General features: G+C 41.4%; 1 protein-coding gene across 3 annotated transcripts in view; it reads left to right on the forward strand.

Moving 5' to 3' along the window:
- LOC138262072 (sterile alpha motif domain-containing protein 9-like) overlaps positions 1 to 27,693 on the forward strand; it is a 63,808-nt gene that overhangs the window by 17,032 nt on the left and 19,083 nt on the right. The window contains exon 3 of one of the 3 annotated variants that reach the window (XM_069211799.1): positions 24,512 to 24,657. The exons of the other annotated variants lie outside the window; for them this stretch is intronic. The gene's annotated coding sequence lies outside the window, so the exon portion shown is untranslated. The remainder of the gene's footprint in view (positions 1 to 24,511; positions 24,658 to 27,693) is intronic. 3 annotated transcript variants of the gene reach the window in all.

Here is a 27,693-nt window from a genome sequence, read left to right on the forward strand (position 1 = left end):
ACTCCAGTCTGTGCAACAGTAGGGAAAGTGTTGGGCTCAGGAGGGGGAAAATGTACTATTCCCATTCCAGTCTGTGCAACAGTAGGGAAAGCGTTGGACTCAGGAGGGGTAAAATGTACTGTTCCTACTCCAGTTAGTGCAGCAGCAGGGAAAGCGCTGGACTCAGGAGGGGTAAAATCTAACATTCCCACCCCAGTATGTGCAACAGTAGGTAAAGTGTTGGACTGAGGAGGGCTAAAAGTTACTATTCCCACTCCAGTTGGTGCAACAATATGGAAAGCATTGGACTCAAGAGGGGGTAAAATGTAATATTGCCACTCCAGTCTGTTCAACAGTAGAGAAAGCATTGAACTCAGAAGGGGTAAACTGTGCTTTTCCCACTTCAGTTGGTGCAACAGTAGAGAAATCATTGGTCTCAGAAGGAGTAAAATGTAATATTCCCACTCCAGTCTGTGCAACAGTAGGAAAAGTGTTGGACTAAGGCGAGGCAAAATGTACTATTCCCACTCAAGTCTGTGCAACAGTACGGACATGGTTGGACTCAGGAGAGGTAAAATGTACTATTCACACTCCAGTCAGTGCAACAGTAACGAAAGTGTTGGACTATGGAGGTGTAAAATGTACTATTCCTCCTCCAGTCGATGCAACAGTATGGAACGGGTTGGACTCAGGATGGTACAATTTACTATTCCCACTCAGCCATTGCAACAGTAGGGAAAGCGTTGCACTCAGGAGGGGGTAAAATGTACTATTTACACTTGCGTCTGTGAAACAGTAGGGAAAGCGTTGGACTCAGAAGGGGTAAAATTTAATATTCCCACTCTAATCTGGGCCACACATACCTTATTTTAATACAAGTATTATTTCATAAAAATATAAAACTATTAACATAAATTAATTATATACATTAAAAAAACAATTAAACGATTAAAATAATTATCAATTTCTAAAATAATTGATATAATAAAAAATGTGATTTAATAATTATTTCATTAAATTCCCACACTATAGTAGCACATTAAACATACATATAGAATGTAATATTGTTTTTATAATTACACAATTTACATTATTAATTAACAATTAAATGCTTATAAATAAATAATTTATATTTAATGCATTTTTAATTAACTTCCCACCCGATACCACTACAAACCCACACCTAAAATGTAAATTAAAAAACATATAATAATTACACAATTTACATACTTAATTAACAATTAATTTGTTATTTATAGATAATAATAAGTAATTATTCATTGTTTAATTATCGTCCCACTCTATACCCCAGCAAGCCGCACTTAAAATATAACCTAAAAAATCTTATTTGCACAATTTGCATACTTAATAAACAAATACATGATTACTATTAATTAAAGAAATATATAAATTAATTATACTTAATTAACTTCCCATCCTCTACCCCTAAAAACCTCACAACCCCCTAAAATACTATGTTACATTTGTACAATTTTTAAATTAAATTAAAAATGTAAATGTAAATAACTTAAAATTAGAAACTATATTCAAAAACTTTAACAATAATTATACAAACGATATAAAGCATAGACAATTAAAATATTATTTAAACACATAAAGAAACCATATTTCTTACCTTAAAACATAAATATTTTTGTCAACCATATTTTTGCACACGATATTTCAGTGTCACAATATTAAAAACTTGATATTTCTGCAACCCAATATTTTTTAATCAATATTTTGTCCAAGCACCATATTTCAGTGATAGGTTTTGGGTATGCCCACATTAGTAGCCAGGAGTGAATGTTTTGATTGAACAGGTGTGTGATTCGATAAAAGAGTGCTTGCCCTTCACCCAGCTATCATTATCATATTTTTGGGGGTTATTGTTATCCACCTGCCTGAGCCAGCAACACTGTGGCTTCCCAGAGAAGGCTCACTAACAGGAAATAACCAAGAATACACTGGATTGAATGGAGTGTGAGCTTTCAGGTCACAGACAAATGTCACTGTAATGCTGTTAAAGTGTCTTATAGAAGTACATAATCTATGGGTGTAATTTTTTCTGGGAGCAGCAGCATGAAGGGGAGGAGGACAGCCATAAGGAAGTCATTTCTGTTTTGAAGTTTCAGCACCTTCTTTTGCATAATTAACTTTAGACCTCAGTGTGCAGATGTCTTGTTTGTTTCAGAGCAGAATGGGATGTCCTGTGCTACTCTAAATTACGTGGATGGTTGCATACTTTATTTTGTTTAGTTCATACATTGCCTCTGCTGCTAAACCTCATTCCTGTTCTAATCACGCACTTATTTTTTATGTTCCCACCCACTGCTCAAGCTTTATTTTCATTTTCAAAGAGAGCATTCGAGATTAGAGATAGTGATGTTAACGCGTCCCTCTATGTCAATTTATACACATTAGGACTCGTTTTAGGCCGATGAATCTTTTGACCCAGTGGTGAGACACCGTAGAACGAGATAGGTGATGAATATGTCAAGCAATATATCAATGATATTAGCAACATATATCACCACAATATACTTCACTTTAGACATTGATTAAACTGTCGGCGCAACCATGACCTTTCAGTCATGAATAACCACACCTTTATGGGAGTTTTGTGAATTTTATTCCCTATTGATTACAATCTAATAATAAGAGTATTAATCTCAAAACCAAGAAGCAAAAAAGCATAGTCACGATATGGCAACTGTGATAAGATTTTGACAATGCAAAGATCACAAACATAAAAGCACCAATGTAAGAGATACACAGATCAGAATGCATAGAACATCATATACGTCTCAGTTCACAATAGCACAACGTCAGTCGCGTTGGTTACGTCAGTCAAGGAGAATGCCTAATCTAACCACTAATTAGCATCAGCATGTTGGACTTCATGCAAAACAATTTAGAACACTAATTTAGAAAACATCTGACTAGGGTCTCTATCCAAAAAATACAGCAGTTGGTACCTAGAAAGGAAAAGCAGATAGACGAAATACAATAGCAATTGTCATAATTACCCTCCTCGGAATGAGTCAGCATACAGGATCAGTCTTCGTCTTCAGGACATCAGTTAGATCGCTGTCAATCTATTTCGTCTAAGGAACAGGGGACACTTCCCTCAAAAGGAGGAAAAGTGTAATGGGGCAGTCTATGGATAAGGATGGTTTATTTAAGTCTCAAATCACCAAACAGAGTGACAGAGTTTCTGGATGCAATCAATATCATTCCCTACCTAGTTCTCTCGAGTCTTCTGTGTCATGGGTTTTTATCCCTCTTTTGCAATACCTTCCCCCAAAATTCTATTGGATAGTCGCTACACGCCACTATCTTTAACCTATCAAATTATACATTAGGTAATGCAATTGTCACCCCACGATAATTTATAACACTTTGATTGGTCTTCATAATTGACGTCTTCGTAGGTGGCACATCCGGGGTTACTTCATTCTCTGGCACGTTCTTTGGGTCAAACGTTCTCTTTTCCATGGTCGATTGTCCTTGGATGTTCCAAAACTTATACTAAAACAACTAGCATGTGGGTGAGAAGAATCCTAACTTTGCAACATAAAACAAAGAAAGAAAACATACTGGGTCATGGCCTTTTGCGAATCAGCACACTGGAGAAACAGAAAAATATGCTTTAATATGCGAGCTACACAGCTAAGTTTTCGGCTCACACTAACTTAAGACTTATGGATTCTAATAAATGCAATAGGTGTTAACATATTCAATTAATCAAAATGCAAGCAATTATTTCTTATAGTCGACATTAGTATATGTGTACAATAATAACTTCACACATTACTTATGTTTAGAATACATTCAGACGAATAATACTTTATGTTTTGTTATTGCTGCATTGGTAAGTATAAGCATTTCACATCTAAGGTATGTAATATTTAAACTACGCTCTCTCAGTCCCTCTTCTGATGATGCTCGTCATCACACAAATCTTTCTTTGATTTAATTTTTCACCTTGCGCATAATACGCATTTCAACATCTTGCCCTTTATGTGAGCTTTCCCATATCTCATTGAACATTTTCTCTCTTTCACTTTCTTCATTTTTCCTGGTTCTCTTCGTCCAATTTCTCTTTATTTTGTCATTAATTTTGCATGCCCCCCCATAATCCTAATAGACAAACCAAAACAATTAGTAAACCCATCAGAATTTTTGCAAGTACCCCATTCCAAATGTTGGTAAACCAGCTTCCAACTCGGGCAATTCCCTTTCCAAATTTCTCCCAAACACCAAGTTCTTTCAAATCCTTCAAATCTGTACTATCTCTAGTAAGGTTAGTAAGCATTCTTCTAATTTTCTTACTGTTATCCGGGATAAATGAGCAACAATGACGCTCATTGAGCATTTTGCAGACCCCTCCACTCTTTGCTAAAAGAATGTCTAAAGCAAGCCGATTTTGAAGAGTCATAGCCCTTTCTGCAGCAAGTTTAGTGTCCATCAGGAGTATGGCTCCTGTAAAATTTGTCAACATGTTATCCACTATAGTAGACAACTTTTGAATTTTCATGGAATTCAAGATAACCCCTACTGATGGGATTATGGCTCCAAATATATCACTAATGACAGCCGCCACTGATTATCGTTTTTGTCTAGGATGTTGTAATTCAGACGTTTTAGGTATTTGTTTTAAGTCATCAATTTGGTATATCTTTGGGAATACTATCCCCAAATAACATGTCCCATACCATCCCTTAGGGAGACGGTACTAAGCATTTAGCCCACAGATGTAATAGATTCCAGGGATTGCTGGATCTTGTCCATTCAACATAAAGTTCCATTTACTCTGAAACAAAAACACATGCCTACATTCACTCGTACCCACAAACAAATTGTCTTGATCAGATTTTGGCCTATATACACAGAGTCTACCTACATGTAATGCATCTATAGCTAATTTGCCTTGCGTCTTGATTGCAGTATAAGCATAATCATTTGCATAGGTACGTTTCTCTAATCCTTTTTCTAATCTTTCTTTCTGTGCTTTGCGTCTATCATCTGTGTGATCTAAAAAGCTTTTCTCTACAGGCGACAGTAAGCAAGTCAAATTATTGCGATGTGCATAAGCAGTTCCAAATGTAAGTGTTGGCTCAAAGAATCCCCTAACTATTTTTATATCGTGCTCTTTAGCTAATTTATTTAAGAATTAAATCACAGGCACAAAAGAAAACACAACATCCAAATTTGAATAAAAGTATTGCACATGCTCTTGATTATAGAATCTTGTTAGTAGCAAGCTGCAACTAATTCCATAAGTAAGAGGGAGACTATGATAGGTAACTCCCTCCTGCACAGATGAAGGAATTTTAGTACATACATACCAATCTTTCGCATCCATGGTTTCCACATATTAATTTAGTGAGCGATAAAAGACATTAGTAGAAAGTTCTCCTTTTGCATTAGTCCCTTCATGCATATGTCTTGCATCCTGCTCAAATCTCTCCCATGGTGTTAGTGTAGTAGTTTCAGGTTTTGAAGTTGCATTAATAGTTTCTTTCTCTCTCCATGGCATTCCCACAATCACTCCCACAATTATCAGTGCACACACAACACCTATTATAAGACCTAACCAACCACACACCTTACTTCCCTTACTACTATTTCTATTATATGCCATGTTTGTATAGAATCAGAATAGCAGATCGATAATCAACTTGAGAATAAACTCATTTTTTTTCTTCTTTTTCTACGTATATTACAGTGTCTTCACTCACTCCAGGACCCTTTTAGTCAATTCAGGTTGGCAGCTTGTCGTAATCAGGTTTGTTTAAAAGTCAAATTCGGTTTTAGTGTCACTTCCGGTAGTTTCTTGAGTCTCTCTCTTTTCAGTTTTTCAATTTTAGCCAAAAAAAAATAATATGTTTTTCTAACTCATTCAGGTGCCGTAGTATTGACCTGGTACTTCTCGATCAAAACAGAATGCTAGGAATTCTTGTTGCCATTCAGAGGTTGTAGCGTACGCCCATTCAGGACCTGTATATCTTCTGTTTGCGATTCTTTTTCTTTTTAATCTTCGTTCACCTTGTTGTTCTCCCTCACTCAGATCATCTGCTTGTGAGGTATCACTCTCTTCTATTATTGTGTCATTTGATACCTCCCTTATCTTAGGGTGTGGCTTGTCTGGCCAATTGTCACCTCTATGTGTCTTTATTCAATGTTTTCCTTCAGGACGTTGGACAGCACCCTCCTCTTGTGATATGGTGTTTTCTCTTGACGGACCTGCAACTGGTTCAGGGGACTCTGATACGTTTTGATTTTTCTCTACGGTTTCTCCTTCTCTTTCTTCTTCCGGTTCTATGTTGGGTTCAGACTCTAATCCGTATTCGTCCACTTCTGGGAGAACCTCTCCTTGACTTAGTTCTCCTGCTGCCTCTACTGAGATAGGCACTCTGTCACCTCTCTCGAACTCATTGATAGTTTGAGGGACAAGGCTGTTCTCAGTGGGCTCTCCGGTAGTCTCAGTTCCTTCTTGATTATTCTCTAACCCTGAGACCTCTCTTTCTAAAGTTGCTGTGCCGGAAACTTCAAGTTCCTCTTCAACAGGACACGTTACCTTTTTCGTATGACTGGCATGTATCCAGTTGGGAACCCCGGCACACTTCACAGCAGTGGTGGTCGTTAATATTACTTGATACGGCCCTTTCCAACGTGGTTCTAGACATGATTTTCTCACGTGCTTCTTGACAACCACCCAATCACCGGCTTGTAGAGAGTGGCCTGGATCGCCAATCGGCGGCAACATGTTAGCTTCCACCTGGTGAGAAAAAGAGCGAATCACGTCAGCCAAACCTTTGCAGTAATCCAACACCATATCATCTGTAATATTCACTAGTGCATTTGCAGGTAATGCTGGTAATCTCATAGCTCTGCCCATGAGGATTTCATGGGGGGACAGTCCCGTTTTCTTGTCTGGGGTGTTTCTCATTGACATCAGCACTAGAGGTAAGGCATCTGGCCACTTCATATTAGTTGCTGTGCACATTTTTGCCATCCTTGATTTCAAAGTACAATTCATCTGCTCTACTAATCCTGATGCTTCAGGGCGATAGCTACAATGCAGTTTTTGTTCAATGTTGAGTGCGGCACATAGAAGTTTAATCACCTCATTGTCGAAGTGTCTCCCCCTATCTGACTCTATAGAAACCGGAAACCCGAATCTTGGTATCAGTTCCCTAAGTAGTAGTTTTGCAACTGTAAGACTGTCATTCCTACGTGTGGGATATGCCTCAATCCAATGACTGAAAACACCCACAATCACCAACACGTACTTCAATCCACCACAAACAGGCATTTCGATAAAATCCATTTGCATTTTGTTGAATGGACCTCCAGCTCTCCCAATGTGGCTCAAAGTTACCACAGTTCCTTTCCCAGCATTCATCTGTTGACAGATGACGCACCTGTGGCAAGTGATTTCCGCTGCATGTCTGAATTTTGGATTGAACCAATCAATCTTAAAGGATCTGATCATGGCATCTCTTCCCAGATGTGCCTGCCCATGATAGAGCCTGGCAAACTGTGACAAAAGGCTATTTGGCAAGACTAATTTTCCCTGCTCTGAAACACATAGATCATCAGCGCTTTGTACACATTGCATTCTTTGCCAAGAGCGTTTTTCTTCCTTGCTTGAGCGACCTTGTAATGTTTTTAGTTCATCTAAGGTGTCAACCACCCGTAATGCTAGATTTAAACACGTATCATTCTCAGTTAGTGGTAACAATTCCCATTGCTCCTTAAACGATATACAGTTCAATGCACAAAATCTTGCGACTTGATCTGCATAGCCGTTTCCTATAGACACAAAATCTTGTGATCTGATGTGAGCACTGCACTTCACCACGGCAATTTCGAGAGGTAACTGAATCGCGTGTAACAAATCTCTTATTTGTTCACCGTTTTTCACAGGAGAACCAGAGGAGGTCATAAAACCCCTCTGTGACCAAAGTTGGCCAAAATCATGCACAATTCCGAATCCGTATCTGCTGTCAGTATAGATAGTGACTTTCAAATTTACAGCTGCGTGGCATGCCTTAGTAAGGGCGATTAATTCTGCCACTTGTGCAGAAAACACTTTCTCGAGCCAGGAGGCTTCGACGATGCCAGTTATGGTACATACCGCATAACAAGCTCTCAGGGTTCCTGCAGAATCTCTTAGACAGGACCCATCGACAAACATGATGCAATCATTTTCTTTCAATTGAGTGTCCTGAATATCTGGACGAGGCTTGGTGCACAACTCAGTCACATCAAGACAATCATGTTCAAATTCTTCCCCATCTTTAATTTCAGTATTTTCATTTGGAAGCAAAGTTGCCGGGTTCAGTACAGTACATCTTCTAAGAGTGACATTAGGCGACCCCAGTATGATCGTCTCATACTTAGTGAGATGTGCATTTGTCATGTGTTGAGTCTTAGTTCGAGTCAACAGAATTTCAACTGAATGTGGAACCATTACTGTCAGAGGGTATCCCATGACTATGCCTTCACATTGTGAAAGGCTCTGACGAACTGCTACAACTGCACGCAAACAACCCGGTAAGGCTGCTGCGACAGGGTCCAATGTAGCTGAAAAATATGCTACAGGGCGACTTGCATCTCCGTGGATCTGTGTTAAGACAGACAAAGAACAAGCATCACGTTCATGACAAAACAACAGAAAAGGTTTCTCGTAGTCTGGCATTCCCAATGCTGGTGCTCTTCACATGCATTATTTTAATTCTACAAATGATTCAAGCTCCTCTTTTGACAAAGTTATAGTATATGGCTCATCCTTGACTTCCTTTCCTGTCAGTTTTATTAACGGTTTTGAAATGATTGAGAAGTTGGGTATCCACTGGCGACAGTAGCCCACCATTCCCAAAAACATCCTGACATCTCTTTTTGTTGTTGGGGGATTCATTTGCAAAACTGCTGTTATCCTTTCTTTTGATATTCTTCTGGATCCTTTCTCAATCAAATGTCCCAAGTATTTTACTTCTTTCTGACAATATTGTAACTTTCTGGGTGACACCTTGTGTCCATTCTTTCCCAGATGATTTAGTAATGCAATGGTATCATATTTACAACTGTCTCTTGTTTTGGATGCAATTAGCAAATCATTGATGTACTACACAAGAGTTGAATTGAAAGGCAGCACAAGAGGTTCCAAATCCTTTTTCAATATCTGATTGAAGATGGATGGTGACTCTGAGAACCCTTGAGGAATTCTGCACCAACTGTACACCTTATCCAGGAATTTGAAACTGAACAAAAATTGGCTGTCCTCATGAAGAGGTATCGAAAAGAAGGCTTGTGATAGGTCTACTACGGTAAACCATTCAGCGTCCCCGGGAACCTGGAACATTATTACTGCTGGGTTGGGTACCAGGGGGCAACATTTTATCACAATTTCATTTATTTTTCTCAAGTCCTGCACAATTTGAACTTTTCCACAGGGCTTCTTTAAACCCATTATGGGAGAGTTACATGGACTGCTCAAAACCTCTTTCAGGACTCCCTGTCTGAGAAAGTCTGCAATTATTTGTGACATTTCAATAAGGACGTCTTGGGTCATGTGATAATGTGGCACCTGTGGGAACACTGCATTCGATTTTATCTGAAGTTTGACTGGTTCCACTACTTTATTAATCATACTTCTTTCCCGGTCAAATCCCACACTTTCTCTGTTACCGTTCCTTGCAGTTCAACAGGCAGATCAATCAAAGTATGCATTGGGAATAGAGTAATCAAAGGGTAGTCTTCATTTGTCCCTGATTCTTCCTCTATAAATTGACTTTCATCTCCCTCATCGTCACTATTTGTCTGTACTTCAATTCCATCATTGGAACAGGTAATTGAACATTTTGTTTTACAGAGTAAGTCCCTTCCCAGTAGGGATACTGGACTTGAATCACATACAACAAATCTATGTAGCCCTTGGAAGTTGCCAATTTCAACTTGTACCGGATCGGTAATCGGGTTAGTCAAGTACCGATTTGCTACTCCGACCACTCGTATAGTACGCCCCGAGAGAGGCAATCTTGGGACTTCTGCACTTTGAACTGTGGAGCGTGTAGCTCCTGTGTCAACCAAGAATGAAACCTTATAGCCCATCACCTTTCCCTCTACATATGGGCCTCTCTGATCCACCTCTAGGGATGCTGCAAGCATGCACTCTTCACTGTCTGAACTATCACCTGACCAGTCCTCATTCATGCCATTTTCTCCTCGTAGTGGAAACTGTTGTACAGCGTTGTTTTGATTTGTTACCTGACCTGTGACCTGCTGAGGAAGCATCACCTGTTGCTGTCCCATCGGAGCCATTGGTAAATGCATTTGCTGTCTAGGCACCATAGGAATCTGCTGTTGCACTGGTTGCATTTGTATTGACTGAAAACGCAGTATTTGCATTTGCTGCATGGGCTGTACCCCTTGCATTTGTACCAAATTATTCTGAAAATTTGGATTTTGATGTCTTATTTTCGGACCTCGTGAGTTTTGTAATGTACCAACATTAGTGCTTTGCTGAACTGCACCATTCTGCACCATATTCGGACATTCCCGTTTCCAGTACCCCCCGCAAACGTGACATGTGACATCTTTTTAGCTCATTGAACATCATTTTGAATAACAACGTTATTCATGTCTAAACCGCGGTTCACAAACTCTCGACCTCGGCCTCTCGGCTGTGCCTGAAACACACCATTAATTTGCGGTTGTTGCTGTATCATCTGCTGAACTCCATTTCCCTGTATTCCAGCCTGTGCAGCTCTTATCTGCATCACCATCACCTTTTCCTTCAGCTTTTTCTGCTTCAACTCAATCTCATCACTACAGTACTTTGCATACTGCAACACCTCATCAATCGGTTTAGCTTGCCAACAAATCAAATGATTCTTAATCATTTGGCTGACCTCCGGTCTCAATCCTTCGATGAATCTAAACACAAGGTGGTTCATATCCTTCGGTTCGATAGTCTTAGTACCACTGTAATGCTTGAACGCTTTTAACAATCTCTCATAATAAGCATGTATTGACTTCTTAACCTCTTGAGAAGTCCGGTCGATTTTCTGCCAGTCAGTCACCTTCGGTGCCACCTTTTGTTTCAAAAACTCAATCACTTTATGATAATATTTCATCACCTCTTCTGAAGGTGCTCCGGTCACCTTATCTCTCGCCGGCTCCTCCGTCGGCCAATCTACCCCTCTCTTGCACTCGAGCCACAAATCAGGCGGAACAATGATCTCAAACAAGGTATTCAAGTCTTCACAAAGACATTTTGCAAGTTTCACAAACCTGTCCGTTTGTTGATACCACTCGATCGGCTTCTCCCTCAATCTAGGATAATCATTAGTAAAGGATAGAATATCTCCTCTAGTCCATGGCACATGTACTAAAACACCACCAGCTGTCTCTCTCGTGGGTAATATTTTTACCGATTCCAAATCAGGTGAGGTCCTAGCTCGATTAGACCCTGGGCTATCACCCTTTCCCTTATCTCTTTTCTTCGCCCATCGGCCTTCGCATTTCTCCAATGCACCCCAAATCTGTGCACTTTGCAACAGTTCTCTCAAATGTGCCTTCATGCCTGCAGATCTCATATGTTCAAAATCTTTTGAGTCAAAATCTGTAACTCCTTTTCAAATGCTTAGTGTTTCCGATATCGATATTGTATTTGTCTGCTAGGTTCGCTAATCTCTGATGTACTTTGCCTACTTCCTTGGTAATCTTGGGACACAAGTATCTTAGTTCTGCCTCTGTGTATGACTCCAATCTATTTACTCCCATTGTTCCTTCCACTAACTCAGCAGCTTCTGCCCCTAGTCGTACAAAGTTCAGGTATTCATCTTGTTTTTCTTTCTCAGGTTCAACTGTAGTCACTGCAGTCTTTTGTGAAGTATACGTTTTTTCTAACCATTCATTTAACTGTTGAACTGTAAAACCCTGCAGTGAAATGTTCCCTGCATGTATCATTGGAGAATGTGAGGTATTTGTACTCATGGTTTGCGGAGTTAAAACTCCCAACCCTGCTTGACGCATTGCTTCAAGAGGTGCCCCCACTGGACTAAGGTCCATTAAGGGTCTGGGTGGTTCATTTACCTGTTCTCCACTGGCCATTATCTGTGGAGTTCCCATGGACCCTCCTCTTATCGCCTCCTAAGTCATCACTCCCTGGTCACACACCCCTGCTTTACCTTGTGCATACAATGGCACTGGGGGACCAACAGTAATGGATAACGATATAGCGGCAGGTGTCTGACCTGGACCCAAACCTCTTGGAGCCTCAACACCATAGGTCTGTTCCAATGTACCCAGAACAGGTACTAACGGTGGTCCCACTACAGGGTTATACCCTGGTATCAACTGTGGTTGTGGTTGAGACATTAATTTCGGAGTTGATTCGATCTGTATTAGCTTTGGCTTTGTGTATATCGGATCCGGCGGCACTATCAAATTCAAAGTAGTCTGAAGCACTGGGACATCAGGGTAGATTCTCTTTATCTGTGGTGGAGGCTGCAACTGTATCAGCATGTCTGGTACACTGTCACCATTCTGTATCAAAGCTGTATCGCTAGTCTGTACCGTATCAGTAACTCCCTTTTTCTGCGTCTGGTTCCCAGGATCCAGGCTAGTACTTGGAGCGCTGTCGCTCACCACATATGGTGGCGGGCGATCATGTAACAATCTATCCATAAATTCCTCATCATCTGAATCATCTTCCTCTTCCCAGGATCTTTTATTTTCTTTAGATTTGCTTGAATCTTTGTCGGTTTTACAGGAGGCTTTCTTTCCCTGCGTTTCTTCTCCCTGAGTATTGCCCCTATAAATTCACACAAACAAATGCAGATTATTGCGAGCACCTTAAAATAACAACACAAATCTGTCGGTTTACTACAGGAAGGGTAACACATTCGCTTCAGAACTTTACAGAGATTTCACTTGAAGCCTCGGCCGCTACTCTCACCTTATCAGTCCCCGCATACACAAGCAGAATTCGACCTACAAATTCTACTCTCAACTTGTCAATGACTCCTTCTAGTGCACTTTAGAATTTGTCAAATCTCCATCGAAGGTTTCATACACACATTATAACTCAAACTTGCCCGATTGACCTATTAAACCGCACAGATTACAACATAAACCACATTTATCTTCATACTCCGGAGTCTTAGACCTCAACAGGTCCGTACACAACAACCAACCACGTGGATAATTTTGTGCAACAAGCGCTACATTCACATGAAGTACGCCAACTTCCCTACTCTCATACTGTGGAGTACGCCCACTCCTGCTAAATAACACTAAATTTGGCCTAAATACACACAAATTTTCGCAATCACCTGCAAAATGCATAAGCTTAGGCAAGCGCAAGAACCCTAACCACATACATTATGGCGTTGAGAACATTCCCAACTCATTTAGGCAGGCTCCGAGATCCCGGGAAAGCCATCGTGAACTTAGAAACCCATCATATCTCCGTATTGCATTATCACAGAAAAACGAATTAAACAATGAATCTCCGTCCTAGGGCCCCCAAGGGCCAAACCGTCGCTCTGCTACCAGAACTGTTAACGCATCCCTCTATGTCAATTTATACACATTAGGACTCGTTTTAGGCCGATGAATCTTTTGACCCAGTGGTGAGACACCGTAGAACGAGATAGCTGATCAATATGTCAAGCAATATATCAATGATATTATCAACATATATCACCACAATATACTTCACTTTAGACATTGATTAAACTGTCGGCGCAACCATGACCTTTCAGTCATGAATAACCACACCTTTATGGGAGTTTTGTGAATTTTTACTCCCTATTGATTACAATCTAATAATAAGAGTATTAATCTCAAAACCAAGAAGCAAAAAAGCATAGTCACAATATGGCAACTGTGATAAGATTTTGACAATGCAAAGATCACAAACATAAAAGCACCAATGTAAGAGATACACAGATCAGAATGCATAGAAGATCATATACGTCTCAGTTCAGCATAGCACAACGTCAGTCGCGTTGGTTACGTCAGTCAAGGTGAATGCCTAATCTAACCACTAATTAGCATCAGCATGTTGGACTTCATGCAAAACAATTTAGAACACTAATTTAGAAAACATCTGACTAGGGTCTCTATCCAAAAAATACAGCAGTTGGTACCTATAAAGGAAAAGCAGATAGACGAATTACAATAGCAATTGTCATAATTACCCTCCTCGGAATGAGTCAGCATACAGGATCAGTCTTCGTCTTCAGGACATCAGTTAGATCGCTGTCAATCTATTTCGTCTAAGGAACAGGGGACACTTCCCTCATAAGGAGGAAAAGTGTAATGGGGCAGTCTATGGATAAGGATGGTTTATTTAAGTCTCAAATCACCAAACAGAGTGACAGAGTTTCTGGATGCAATCGATATCATTCCCTACCTAGTTCTCTCGAGTCTTCTGTGTCATGGGTTTTTATCCCTCTTTTGCAATACCTTCCCCCAAAATTCTATTGGATAGTCGCTACACCCCACTATCTTTAACCTATCAAATTATACATTAGGTAATGCAATTGTCACCCCACGATAATTTATAACACTTTGATTGGTCTTCATAATTGACGTCTTCGTAGGTGGCACATCCGGGGTTACTTCATTCTCTGGCACGTTCTTCGGGTCAGAAGTTCTCTTTTCCATGGTCGATTGTCCTTGGATGTTTCAAATTTTGTTGCAAAAACATATAAAACTTATACTAAAACAGCTAGCATGCGGGTGAGAAGAATCCTAACTTTGCAACATAAAACAAAGAAAGAACACATACTGGGTCATGGCCTTTTGCGAATCAGCACACTGGAGAAACAGAAAAATATGCTTTAATATGCGAGCTACACAGCTAAGTTTTCGGCTCACGCTAACTTAAGACTTATGGATTCTAATAAATGCAATAGGTGTTAACATATTCAATTAATCATAATGCAAGCAATTATTTCTTATAGTCGACATTAGTATATGTGTACAATAATAACTTCACACTTATAAGTATGTTTAGAATACATTCAGACGAATAATACTTTGTTTTGTTATTGCAGCATTGGTAAGTATAAGCATTTCACATCTAAGGTATGTAATATTTAAACTACGCTCTCTCAGTGACATCGCAATATAACATTTTTGAAAAGCTGCAAGCAGTGCTTGGTGGAGTCCCCCAAGTCAAGGAGTTTGAGCATCTGTTCAGCGGTGGTTCTGGTGGTAAGAGCCTGTTACTGCAAATCTAAGTGTTGTGGCAGAGTTGAAGTGTGCACTTCTGTTTTACAGCAGGAGTCTTCTGTTTGTAGCATCCAGAAGTGTCCCATTCTATTTAAAGAGTTAAATTAGGGGCATTTTAAACCAATAGTGATTTCAATGTGTGCATGTTACAGTGTGCACTGTTGTGAATTCAGGTCCCAACGCAGGACCGCCAAACTTGCGGGGAGGATGCCACTGCCATGGCGGTGGTGTCTCCCCCTACCCTATTGCAATATTTCCACCAGTCTGACCGGCAAAAATGTTGTAATAGAGCATTCCTGCCAGTAAGATTGGCAGGAACAGTTCTACAGGATAGCACTCTGCTCACGAGCCGAGTGCTATCTCGTAGCACAGAGGGTGCAGATGAGCACCTTCAGAATCTACACTGTCTGTAAAGCAGACAGTGCGCATGCCAGTGGTGCTGGTCAAGGGGCCCCTGCACTGTCCATGCCATGGGCAGTAGAGGCCTCCCTGCGGCTCCCAGCACACCCTCACTGCCAGCCTTTCCATGGTGTTGAAACTGCTGTGGAAAGGCTGGCCGTGAGGGGAGTTGTAATCAGCCAGGTGGCGCTGAGTTCAGAGCCTCTCAGGCTGGTTACAACTCAGATCACCGTCATGCCGTTGGGAACCATGTTCCCAGGAGAGACGGCGGTCCCATGGCAGGTCCGCCTATCAGGGTTGTAATTTGGTGTTCGGACTGCCCGAAGTGCAGCGGTCCGACCACCAATGCGAGTGTGGCGGTTCTCGGACCGCTTCACTCATAATGGTTCTCGGACTGCCACACTTGTAATCAGGGCCTATATATCTGGATGCCCCGTTAATTGGCACAAATCTGCTTCTAATATTTGATACTTCCCATTTTGCACTAGTTACTTGTCCCGGTAGATGCACAGATTTTGCACTGTTTATCTACTTAATAATGTATTTTTGATTTACCACACTTCTGTTATTTTAAACTGCAGATATCAGGTTTTTCTTTTAACCACTATAAGGAAATATTTTGTTCAGTGCTTAATTTGAACCGCTGGTTTCCAGTGCAGGGCACCAGCACTTATTTTTGAGGGCCAACACTTATTTTTCTGCCTCAAGCATTTACTGGGAGCAAACAACATAAATGGGAAAGATGGAGGAGGAGAAAAATGAAAAAGCTTCACAAATGGAGAAAGCAGAAAGCTGCAAGAGTGAGCTGAAGGGGCAGGGAGTGGCTGTAAATGGATTAAAGAGGCTGGAGATGGCTTCAGAATTACGATGCCTCAGTATTCTGTGCTCGCATACTTAATTGCAGGAGCTGCATGTTGCAGAGGAGAGTTTTGGGCACTGGCATGTTTCTATTGACAAATTATGCACTGGTTTTGTTTACAAAAACACACATCTCATAAGTGTGGACTGCACTCACTCAATGGAAAATTACCATTGTCTCACACAATGCAGTCATGCATCGTTTGCCCAGTGGGTTAATGTACATGCTTCTGAAATCTTTAAGCATACTTAAAGGTGGCAAAAGCATATTTATTTTGCAGAGGAGAGCCAAGTGATTAAGTTGTTTATTGTGGCTTCAGAAATTGTGTGTTCTAATCCTTGCTTGCCAGCATTCCGTGATCATGGGCAAATGACACTCAATTCTTCTTTCCATAGTCCTGACATTAATGTTGTAAAAAGCATAAATGCTCTAGAATTGGAAACATCCTTTACAATGCTGTTATAACCACATAGTGCCTTAACCATGCATCCATTTACCACCCATGCTTCTGTTGGTGCTTTTACAACGCATACCTTTACCACACATGGTAAGTCTAGTTAAGATTATATGTGTGTGTGTGTGTGTGTGTGTTTGTGTGTACATTTAAGTGTTTAGGGATGTTAGTATTGTAGAGTGGTATGTGGCAAGGTAAGGGCACTGGGTGCTAAGGATATTTTTAGAGATTAGGGGTGTATACATTAATTGGGTTGTAAGGGTATTGTTACGGTTTCAGGGCTGGATAGAGGTTTTGGGCTGTAACAGTATTTTTAAGGTTTAGGGGTGGGTAGGGGTATTAGGTTGAAATACCATTTTTTATGTTACAGTGTGAGTAAGTGTATATGGTGGTAAGGGTATGACTTACCTTATTTATAATTACCTGTGTGATAAAGAAATGCATGGTAAGGGCAGATGTGTGCGATGTAAAAAATGCATGGTAAACGCATGCCTTATAAAAGCATGTGTTAAAATTTACTTTATTTACTTTACCATGAAATTCAAAAGGAAAGGAACACAGGCCTGTTTTCATTCTGAGAGCTGCAAGACCCTATATGAATGCATGGTGAGCAATGTTGGGAGTGCAGGGTCAACAGCATGTGGGTGTTCAAGGGGCATGAGGTAGAGGTGTGTAAATGATATGTGAGTGCAGGGTGTGCAATTTACAGAATGAGTGGTATTTGTGTGAACTGTGCATGAGGGCCAGGTGAGTGAGGTTGTTGAGCATGAGTGGTGTATGTATACAGGGCACAGTGGTTGAGTGCAGTGTGAGCAGTGAGTAAATGCTGGGAGAGAGGATTATGAGCGATGTGTGAGTGCAAGGTGAGCTGTGTGTGTGTGTGTCCTGGATGAGAGGTGCCTCAGTGCATGGTGAATAGTGTGTGAATGTACATGGTGAGCCACATGAATGTGCTGGGTGAGCATTCTGTTTGTGTAGGATGAGAGGCATGTGAGTGTAGGTGGAGTATCAACGTAAGTGATATTAGTGGTGTGTAAGTGGAGGATGCATGGTATTTGAGAAGTGTGGGTGAAGGGAGAATGCATGCAGGTAACAGGTGTGCCATTACTCAGGGAGAGGTGTGAGTGGTATATGAATGTAGGATGAGTGATGTCTGAGTGAGAGGTCTCTGAGAGCAGGGTGAAAAGTGTGCAGGGTGCAGGTACAATGTGAGCAGTGCATGAGTGTGCATGGTGAATCCAAGGTGAGCGGTGTTTGACTGTGTAGATTATGTGGTGTATGTGTGCTGGGTGAGTAGTTAGCAGGAGTGGTGTGTTAGTGATGTGCATTCAAGCTGAGAAGTATGTGAGCAGTGTGACTGCAGAGTGAGTGTTGCACACTGTGCTTGGTAAGATTTTTTGATCCATATATGGATGACTGACAGAATATCGGAAACAAAAATATTTTATGCCTAGAATATTGTGTAAAAAATATTGAGGACCAAAATATTGAGAAAGTAAGTGCAATAGGTTATTATTCTTATCACCACATCTACGTGCCTATATATATATATATATATATATATATATATATATATATATATATATATATATATATATATATATATATATATATTTAAGGTACATATATATGGAGATAGATATAGCAAAACTTTACTTACCAATAGAAACTTACCTTCACAAATATGTTGTCCTCGATATTTTTGACACAATATTTTCTCCCACAATTTTTGTGTTTACGATATTCTGTTTTAATACCATATATATATATAATGGTCAAGCTGTCACATGAAGGCAGACTTGAGACGTACCACGTGTAGGGCTGAGTGAGAAATTGATGCATGAACCTTTTGGTAGGTCCATTTTCCTGGCTTGCACTAGGGCCCATGGTGATCTTGCTATACCACGGATAATTTCTCCTTTATGCATTAGACTTGGGTTCTTGTAATACATGTAAAAAGGTGTGGCTCTAATTTCCTTATTACAGGCATATTTGACATTCCTAGTCATCTGTAATAAAGAAATTACTTAGCTGCTCAACTGTAATAATAGATTACAGTTGAGTTCCGATGTCATAATGTCTGCTGCCAAATTGATGAATTTATTTAGCAAATAAAACAATTTAGTCATCAACATTTTAGATTCAAATAATCCATTACTCATTATTTTAAAACAAGACAAAATATCACATTAGTAAGAATTATAAATAAAATAGAGAAAATACAGCAAGTGTGCACATTTAAAGAAAACCCTAATCTAAAATAAAATAGGGTTTGGTATAAAAATGCAATTTCTTCAATAAGCAAGGAAAGGTGTCAGTTTCAGAAACGCAAATGTAGAGTTCTGATGCGAGAAATAAAATGCGTAGGCATGAAACCTTAGCACTAAAGCAGTGGAATTTAGTAGAAGCTGGAAAGCATTCTCACCTATAAATTAACAGGTGTACCAAGTCTCTGATTGAGAAAGGGAAAGACTCTGATGAGGTATCTCCTCTAGACCTAAAGAACACACAATAATATAATTCTGCCAAAAAGTTATTGGCAACAAATCTTACATTCCCCATTCCTATCAACCAATCAATCAGCAGATTCTGTGAGCAGGTGAACTCTCCAGTTTCTCACGTCTTCACAATGGATTACAGAATCATGTCGTTGAATTGTTACATTGATCACATGTTGTGGTTCCGACAGCTCTTCCCATGAGTTTCATTTCTGCCAACTGCTTACGTCCTGGTGATAACCTCCCTATCAGTTGTCTAATACATAACAAATCTATTAACTAAATACCAGAAGGCTTCTGGAAGGTTACAACATCTGTTGTTGAAGAGAAAAACATATTGAGAAAGGCAAATGCCTACATTTAATATGCTATCAGTAGTCAGGCTAATTTAAGTCAAAACAATATGTTCATTAATTCATGTGCTTTTAATGTCTAAGGGCCACATTATGAGTTTGGCAGTCTCACCACAAGACCGCCATGTTGGCAGTCCCAAAAGACCACCATGTAGGGGTTTATGTAGAGCGCCCAATTACGAGTCATACCGGCAGGGCCACTGACCACCAACCAAAAAAGGCAGACCGGCAGTGGTGTGGAGGCCCGGAAATAGGCAGTCCGACCTCCAGCGCCGACCAACCACTGACCGTATTACAAGCCCAAAGTCGCAGTGGCATCCACCCATTGGATGGATTTGAAAACAAAACAGCTGACACACATTGCCACACAGGACACACCTACAAAGGACACCATAAAACACACTCCTCCACACAACACAATCTTCTGCATTTTCACAGCAAGACAGAACAACTTTTTCCCCACTGTATAGATACTGGGCACCATTTTGTTTTACAATCCCATACAACACCCTGCATACACTTTTGTTCAGTCACACCCTCTTGCAGGTCCTCTCTTTAGTAAGTCACTGTCACTTTACTTTTTCAATTCCATGTCACGTGTAAAATATCCACGTTTCTCAGAAGATGAGTTAAGAGTCATGGTGGATGAAATCATAAGAGTAGAGCCACAATTGTGTGGAGCACAAGTCCAGCGTACTCCTCTCAGTAGGGAAATGGAAATGTGGGATAGGATAGTCAACAGAGTGAAAGCTGTTGAAACCATCCCACGCGAAAGGGAGGAAATCAGGAAGAGGTGGAATGACCTCAGGGGCAAGGTCCATTCCCTGGTGTCTAGGCACCAGCTGCATGCCAAGAAGACTGGTGATGGTCCTCTCAGTGCCTCATTACATCTCCTTCCCTGGGAGGAGAACATCTTGCCATCCTGCATCCTGATGGCTTGACAGGGTTACCAGGGGGAGTGGAGTCTGGGAAGACAAAATGCTATGTAATACATGCTTTCAGCTCTCCTTTTGCCACCTTCACGGCCCACCAGCCCAGTTTCCACCAGTTTAAAGGCCCCTGTATGGCATCTCACATTTGAAATGTACTCACCTGAGTAGATAACATCTGTGTATAGCATGTATAGAACATGGAGTTACAGGACTACAACTTCCAGCAGGCATTGTTCTACAATTCCAAACACCAGATCAGTGTTGCTTTCACCAAATCCCCTTGTTTGAAACTCCCACTTGAAGTGTACCCACCTGGGAGGATAACATTTGTCACATGTGTGTAGTACAGAGGCTGACATGGCTATAACTCCCCGCAGGCACCGTTACTGTTACTCAAACTACCAGCACAGTGTTTCCTTCATCAAATACCCTTGTTTGTTATCTCCCAATTGTAGAGTACTCACCTGGGAGAATATAATTTGTGTAGTATGTGTGTGTGTGGTACAGGGACTGACATGACTGAAACTCCCAACACGCCCAGTTTCTGTAACTCCAAAAATCAGCACTGTGTTTCCTTCTCCAAATACCCTTGTTTGTGAACTCCCAATTGAGGTGTACTCACCTGGTAGGATAACATGCGTACATGGTGTGTAGTACAGGGACTGACATGACTGCAATTCCCAGCAGGCTCAGTTTCCGTAACTCCAAAAATCAGCACACTATTTCCTTCTCCAAATACCTTTGTTTGTGAACTCCCAATTGAGGTATACCCACCTGGGAGGATAACGTGTATAGTGTGTGTAATAGAGTGAGTGGCATGACTGCAACTCCTAGCAGGCCCAGTATCTGTAACTCCACCCAGCAGCACCCATGTTTGTAAACTCAGAAATGAATTTTACTCACCTGTGAGGATTCCAATTATCAAGTATTGGGAAGTAAAGGGAGTGACATGGCTGCAACTCCCAGCAGGCCATGTTACTCTAACTCCAACCACCAACACAGTGTTCACTTCCTCTAATACAACTGTTAGTGAACTCTCAATTGACGTGTAGTCACTAGGGGGGAGAACACTGGTCAAGTGTGTGTACTAGAGAGAGTGACGTACCTGTAACTCACAGCAGGCCCTGTATCTGTAAATCCAAACACCAGTATAATGTTCTCCTGTCCAAAGACCACTGTTTGTCAATTCCAAAATGAAGTTTACTCACCTGGGGAGGTAAAATTTGTCACGTATTGGGGAGTATTGAGAGTGAGCTGACTGCAACTCCTAGGAGGTACTGTTTCTCTAACTCCAAACATAATACCAGTGTTCTTGTCTCCAAAATCCCATGTGTCTTAACTCTCAATTGAAGTGTACTCACCCGGGAGGAACCATTTGTATAATGTGTGTAGATGACTGCAACTCCCATGAAGCTATCTTACTGTCATTTCAACCACCATTCCAATGTCCTCTTCTCCAAAGACGTTTGTTTGGAAACTCACACAAGAAGTACTTTCACTTAGGGGGATGACATATATCAAGTGTATGAAGTAGAGGGAGTAAAATGATTGCTAATGCCAGGAGGCACTGTCCCTCCAACTTAAAAAAAAAAGCCCAGTGTTCACTTGTCCAAAAACCCTTATTTGTTAACTGTCAACTGAAGTGTACTCACCTGGGAGGATAACATTTGTATAGTGTGTGTAGTAGAGACAGTGACATGACTGCAACTTCCAGGAGGGCCTGTTACTGTAACTCCAATCACCAGCCCAGTGTCCACTTACCCCAGTGTATCTGTTACTGAACTCTCAACTCTCAAATGATGGGAGGAGGCTCAATCCCCCCCCAAGCAACTCTCTTGAGTGGGGGGGGGGGGAATTTCCTCCATATACAGTGGTCCTGCCCCGACTGACGGAATTCTGGAAGGGGGTGTTCCACTGTATATCTAAGGTTACGGGTAGGAGGCTCATGACTGCCCCGCTGACTGGCCTCTTGGGAGATTTCTCCCCTCCCAGATCCCACAAGATAAACGCAAAATGTATAGACTTGGCCCTTATACTAGCAGGAAGGGAAATTACACTGAACTAAAGTCCCCTGGGGGCCCTGGCATAGATAAATGGAGAGACTCCTTGCTGTTTTAGGCAGAGATGAAGAGACAGGAGCTCTTCCAGGAAATTACGTGGAACCATCGACCACCAGACAGGGCTAGAGCATGGGATCAGTTAGTAGACTGCCCTAAGGAACCCCCCCAGACACTTCCATAATAGAGTCCTCAACACAGACGATAAGGAACCTAGGATACTTACTTGACTCACACACAAGGGCACTATTTGCAATCAGGCACTCTACTGAGGGGGACAGAACTATCCAGAGACACACAGAGAAGAGTGGCACAAGGCTGGAGGGAAGGGGTTGGTAATGTTAGTAGGGCTCTTGTTGAGGGGACAACATGTTGCACTGCATTTTCTGTCACTCTAGGGAATGACACCGGAATTCGGATTTGGTTGCTTTTTTTATCAACACTGATTTCTGATGTCTTGAAGTTCCTCCTGTTGTAAAAATAATGTTTGCATGTGACCCTCAACAAATTCAGTTTTGTTCTAATTTTAAATGCCTATAAAATATTTATTTTTTTAAACTCAAATGAAGTTTACTCACCTGGTAGGATATCACTTGTCAAGTATTGGGAAGTAGAGGAGAGTCAGTCAGTCACAAAACTTTATTCAGCAAATGCCATAAAAGTACAGACAAAAACACAAATACCACACAATAATTACGTTACAGTAAATAGATAGAAGAATAAAATAGTACCATATCTAAAACATTACGTAAACATCCGGTCTAAAATCTCATAAAATAAACAAATAAAACTCATAACATAAGAAAAATCACAATAACAGAATACAAAGATTAACTTACAATATTAAACTATACATACATATACATTTAAAATGAAATGAGCCTTTTCCTAATGCTTAAAGAAGCTGTAACAAAATCTAATACAAAATGACAAATTTGTCTATCTGGCAATCAAAGTAGAGGAGAGGCATGACTGCAAAGCCCAAAGGCCCTGTTTCTATAACTCCAATCACCAGCGTAGTGTTCACTTGCCCCAGTGCATCATTAGTAAACTCTCAAGTGAAGTTTACTTACCTGGGGCATAACATTTGTAAAGTATTGGGGAGTAGTGAGAATGACCTTACTGCAACTCCGAGGAGGCACTGTTTCAGTGATTCCAAACACCAGAACAGTGGTCACTTGTCTAAAACCCCTTGCCTGCTAACTTTCAATTGAAGTTTACTCGCCAGGGAGGGACCAAGGTAGGGATCATCCTCAACTCAGAGATGTGTCAGACTTGTCTGACTTCCTACCTCCACCTTGACCTGCTGACCCAAGATGAAACCATTGCAACAGATACATTCACAAAGCCCTGACTACATGATGACTACAATCCGATATACAACAGAGTCCTGGGTCTGCCTGCAGTACAATCAAGTAGATCTCAAACTGGTCAAATCCACATCTTGCCTAGACACTGTTTTGCCTACACTGGTGGCAAGATGGCATTCTCAGCCCATCCTCCCAAGTGCTAATGACCTCCACATTTCAGCAGCTGATTGACTTAAATGGAATTGGCATGCTTCACAATTGTCAGGTCAATATAACCAATAGCATGGGTATCTGTCACAATAGGAACACCTACAAAGCAACAATGTACAAGGTCTTTGCAAAATGTCACTGAAAAGCTTTGGAGGTAGATGTCACAATACAGCAAGTAACATTGTATCTTCCACATCAACAGGTCAAGCTGCCACTGGCCATACAGGGCATACGGAAGAGGCTGCCACTATCTCCCTGAATGAAGCCCTCAGTGATGAAGACACTCCTGGACATCTGAATGTTGGGGATGGTTCTGGCCCATCTGGACAACCTGGTTAGACCCCAACAGTGAGTCTCACTGTGGCCACATCAACACCTCCCAGCCTGGTTCCCTCACATCAGAGCAGCCATTCACCTCCCAACATGTGTCTCTAGGACAGTGTCTACCATCTTGTGCCCTCCCAGCCCAGGATCATGAGTCGCAGCACAATTCAGACAATGATGGTCCTGGAACCAATTGGAGGGGGCACCCTCTAGCAAGGGCACAGGCCTGGGGGAGTGCCTTAGTGGGATGGTGTGGGCCAGCAGGATGAGGCCACTGGGGATGCTCCGGGCTAGGACACCATCAGCCATATCTTGGAGGTCTATCAGGAGTCACACCAAGAAGTACGGGGTTCACTGATAAATCAAAGAGCGTGAACAAGGAGTACACTTGTATCATCTGCTGCTCAAAGTCCTTACTAGGAGAATGAAGTCAGTGTGATGCTGTGGAGTGTTGGAGAAACATGGGGAAATTTTCCTTTAAGGACTAGGTGGTCTCACACATTATATAGTGTCATGCTTCATCATTTGACCACCTAGTCCCACCCAGGTAGGACAATGCCACCTGGGCGGACTCAACCTCACTGTTAAAAGAACAGGAGGGAGTGCGTAAATTAATTCTTGGTCTGGAAAGATTGGGAATCCAGCTAACCTAGGGAAAATTAAAACACCTACCCAGTCACCTGTGCAAAGTCACAATTTAATAATGGTGTCTGTTTGGTGTGGTTAAAAACAAAAATGGGACACCTCCGTGAGAACAAGGACTCTCAGGGTCACCTATCTAAAAATCAGGAGTCCCAAGGTGTGATGGGCCAGGTACTTGCAGAATTCCAGGAGATCAAGCAGCTGCAGGGGGACATCCAGAGGGTCATGCGGGAACAGCCACTATGACTGAACCCTTCACTGTTCTTATCAACCATGCCCCAATATTATTTTATGTACCAATTTTCAATAACTCCATCTATCACAAAGCCAGTGTCTGCTTGCTTCTGTTTCACATTTAGCAATGTCGAAATGTCAGACCATGTGAAGGAAATGAGGAAGACACAAGATGCTAATGGAAGGAGGGATATTTTGCAGGTACAGTAGCCTGACAACGATTACCACCAACACACAAACACATTGCTACAAGTGTCCGGTCGCCTCAAACATTTTATCCCAGTGTACAGCACATAGGTTGTTGAAATGTCTGAACTGTCATAGCCAAAAATGGCTGCCTCATATTATGTCAAGGTACATATACCAAAATACAGTCCCCCAGACCACAGAAGGAAGGGCCTTGTCAGACATTATCCTGTAGAACAGGGAAACAGAAAAGTGAATGGTGTCACCATCGTGAGCCGTATCACATGCCAAACTAAAGAAGTTCAACATAACATAAACCTGGTACAGACAGAGGGCAGTATAACAGTCCCTGATCACAGGTTCATCATAATCCAATGATCATGAATCTGATGGTATGACACAAACATATGTCAGTGTTGTGGCACAGGACTGCAGCCTGCAATGATAAAACACATCTACAGCCACATACAGGTCACACAAGAAGAGTGTTTAGCCTATGTGAAGGGTGATTGCCTTGTTTGCACAAGATGTCAACATATTTAATTCCCACGTGATAACACACATGATGCAATCGGCCCACCACAGCACACTAAACAAGTCCAATGTACACTTCTCACCTTCCACCCAAACACTGTTCGAACTGTCTTGGTACATGTCTCTTATACCCCAGATCTGTGGCCTACATACCCTGGAACAATCCATGTCCACTTCGTATGTCGGAACTGCAACAGATATCTGCTAATGTCACAACTCTGAAATGCCCATATGAGAATTTCATGGTGAAGGTACCTGTATAAAGACAAAACAAGGAGTATTGGCTTAAAAAAATACCTACTACAGAAATCATATGGCAAGCATCTGGAAAAGAAATTACATTGCATTGAGACTGACACAAACAAACTAGGTACATCAAGGTGGGGATATGTCAAAGACTAACCCTTCTGGAACCCTTTGGCTGAAAATTGCAGAATATTAGCTCCCTAGTTGTTGCCAAAACAATCTACTTTACGCATGCTAACAATTGCAGTTCTTTGTACAGCCACAGTCATTACATCATATGACATACTTACACTCATGAAAAGTAGCTACTGAAGAGACCTTCCCGCAAGCAATCTCCTTCCTCTTCACCACTGTCATCCTCACTTGGAATATCAGGAATCTCACCCAGTGGCACTACAAGCTGCCCCTTGTCTGGGATGTATGGGATAGTCGTCAGCAGGGCGATATTGTGGAGTATGCAGTATGCCACAGTGATCTGACACACTTTCCTGGGTGAGTAGAGGAGGGCTCCACCTGTCCGGTCCAGACACCTAAATCTGGCCTTCAGGAGCCCAAAAGCCCACTCTTGCTCTTCCCCAGGCCTCATTGAAGTAGACTTCCCCTGGCTTAGCTGGATTTTTTGTTGGCATCAACAACCAAGAATGGTTTGAATATGCTGAGTCTCCTATTAATGAATGGGGCACATGTGCAACAATGAGTCCTTCTTTTCAGGATTGTAGCACATGACATTGTACTCACACAAACAGAACAAATGTGACTTACTAACCAGCCAGGCCCTTTCTGGGTACAGTTGTGACATCAGCTGGTGTATAGTGCTGTTCTGCATTATGAAGGAATCATGGACTGAACCTGGATAACGGGCACAGACAGACCTGTGAAATATATAGATCTGCCATACAGAAGACTTGCATGTTGATGGAGTGGAAGTTCTTTCTGTTGTGGTATACTTGTTCATTGGCACCAAGCCAACATGTGTGTCATCAGTGGCCCGACAACATGTGGGATATGTGCAAAACCATAAAAGTCAGCCTTCACATGGGCTTAATCCTGATGCTAGTGAAACTGGATGTAGCTGTCCAGGTGTTTCAACATTGCTGAGAGGACATACACCAGACTGAACATAGGTTGGGACATGCCAGCTGACAGGGCCACTGTATGTTAGAAGGGCCTTGTAGCTAGGAAGTGCAATACTGACATGACTTGTACAACTGGTGGTAT

Source organism: Pleurodeles waltl, chromosome 10 (assembly GCF_031143425.1).
Source record: "Pleurodeles waltl isolate 20211129_DDA chromosome 10, aPleWal1.hap1.20221129, whole genome shotgun sequence".
In the NCBI taxonomy this organism is placed as follows: Eukaryota; Metazoa; Chordata; class Amphibia; order Caudata; family Salamandridae; genus Pleurodeles; species Pleurodeles waltl.